This window comes from Cherax quadricarinatus, chromosome 56 (genome assembly GCF_038502225.1).
Source record: "Cherax quadricarinatus isolate ZL_2023a chromosome 56, ASM3850222v1, whole genome shotgun sequence".
NCBI lineage: Eukaryota > Metazoa > Arthropoda > Malacostraca > Decapoda > Parastacidae > Cherax > Cherax quadricarinatus.
In genome coordinates this window covers 17987540-17990039 of record NC_091347.1, presented here as the reverse complement: position 1 = coordinate 17990039, position 2500 = coordinate 17987540, and the positions used below count along the sequence as shown (strand labels likewise).

General features: G+C 43.8%; 1 long non-coding RNA gene across 2 annotated transcripts in view; it reads right to left on the bottom strand.

Moving 5' to 3' along the window:
- Positions 1-2500, bottom strand: part of LOC138854361 (uncharacterized) — a 163320-nt gene that overhangs the window by 9106 nt on the left and 151714 nt on the right. The window lies entirely within an intron of this gene.

Genomic DNA, 2500 nt, shown 5'->3' with positions numbered 1-2500 from the left:
AGAGAAACACTTACTACCTATTGAATTACACATGAAATAATGACACTTACCTGTCAGGAATTTTTGCTTCCACACAATAAACAACGTTCCTCTCCACTAACGAGGCAATGTGCGCATCCCTTTGTTAACATGATAGCTTAGTCATTATGGCAACTCTGAACATAATAAAGAATTTATAAGAGCTGGAATGGCAAATTATAATGCATAATTCCTGGGTCGACTCCGAGGTAACATATTTGGCACTTCCAGCATTACTGTAACCCATTTACTGTTAATGTTCTCACTAATCATAATTAGTACTTACTCTCTGAACCACTCCGTAAGTTTTTCCCCTTTAACTAATATTATTTCACATTTAAGGGACATGAACTCTCTGTGCAGTCGATGTGTAGGTGATAAATGTTAATGAATAATAAATTTACCACTCTACATGCCTTGTATAGGTATAAGACAAGAATCAGCTGGTTAATTTGCTGCGCCGAGTGCATATCTTGCCATTCAGTTGATCTTCCTCCATATCGGCAATTTACTCCCGTTTCTCGTGTTTACTACTCAGTTCTTAATAAATGAAGTGAAAAGGTTCCCACCGCGTCTTATGACCTTCAAATATTAACTGGGTGCGGATCTTTAAGGAGGCTGAGAGTCTCGTTCATACTCTCAAACGATCTATCGATTAGATCACGGTGTAACTAAGACGGGATTATATCACCTACTCACTTGACAAACAAAACACCAGCAGCACCTTGAGGCGGTGTGTTTAAATAAACTGCGGAAGTCTATCTTCCCTTTTCCATACTTCTTTCACTTCACCTCATTATTTTATCATTTGTACCTTCCTTTTCTTTTATTCTCCTTAACTGTGGTGCCAAGAGGGTCTCTCTCTCTCTCTCTCTCTCTCTCTCTCTCTCTCTCTCTCTCTCTCTCTCTCTCTCTCTCTCTCTCTCTCTCTCTCTCTCTCTCTCTCTCTCTCTCTCTCTCTCTCTCTCTCTCTCTCTCTCTCTCTCTCTCTCTCTCTCTCTCTCTCTCTCTCTCTCTCTCTCTCTTTCTCTCTCTCTCTTTCTCTCTTTCTTTCTTCTCTCTCTTATCCGCCTTCTAAAGAATTACTGTTATATGCTGTCTGCACTAACCAACTAGTGGCTGCAGAGGTCGAATCACAGCTCCTGGACCTTTTATTCTTTCGTTTATCCTATCAAACACAACTAAGGAGTGTGTCTGATTGTGTGTACTCACCTATATGTGGTTGCAGGAGTTGAGTCACAGCTCTTGTAGCCTCCTCTTCGCTGGTTTCTACTAGTACCTCTTCTTACTGCTATGTACGGATCCTGCCTCTATTTTACTCTCCAAATTTTTCACTTCTCGGCAACTCTAAGGCTGAGGAAATACTTCCTAATATCCATATGATTCATCTTAGTGTGTACTCACCTAATTGTGGTTACAGGGGTCGATACTCAGCTCCTGGCCCAGCCTCTTCACCGAGTGTTACTAGGTCCTCTCTCTCCCTGCTCCATGAGCTTTATCATACCTCATCTTAAAGCCATGTATCTTTCCTGCCTCCACTACCTCACGTGCTAGGCTATTCTACTTCCTGACTACTCTATGACTGAAGTGTGTGTACTCACCTAGTTGTACTCACCTAGTTGAGGTTGCGGGGGTCGAGTCCGAGCTCCTGGTCCCGCCTCTTCACTGATCGCTACTAGGTCACTCTCCCTGAGCCGTGAGCTTTATCATACCTCTGCTTAAAGCTATGTATGGATCCTGCCTCTACTACATCGCTTCCCAAACTATTCCACTTACTGACTACTCTGTGGCTGAAGAAATACTTCCTAACATCCCTGTGATTCATCTGTGTCTTCAACTTCCAACTGTGTCCCCTTGTTACTGTGTCCAATCTCTGGAACATCCTGTCTTTGTCCACCTTGTCAATTCCTTTCAGTATTTTGTATGTCGTTATCAAATCCCCCCTATCTCTCCTGTCCTCCAGTGTCGTCAGGTTGATTTCCCTTAACCTCTCCTAGTAGGACATAACTCTTAGCTCTGGGACTAGTCTTGTTGCAAACCTTTGCACTTTTTCTAGTTTCTTCACGTGCTTGGCTAGGTGTGGGTTCCAAACTGGTGCCGCATACTCCAATATGGGCCTAACGTACACGGTGTACAGGGTCCTGAACGATTCCTTATTAAGATGTCGGAATGCTGTTCTGAGGTTTGCTAGGCGCCCATATGCTGCAGCAGTTATTTGGTTGATGTGCACTTCAGGAGATGTGCCTGGTGTTATACTCACCCCAAGATCTTTTTCCTTGAGTGAGGTTTGTAGTCTCTGGCCCCCTAGACTGTACTCCGTCTGCGGTCTTCTTTGCCCTTCCCCAATCTTCATGACTTTGCACTTGGTGGGATTGAACTCCAGGAGCCAATTGCTGGACCAGGTCTGCAGCCTGTCCAGATCCCTTTGTAGTTCTGCCTGGTCTTCGATTGAGTGAATTCTTCTCATCAACTTCACGTCATC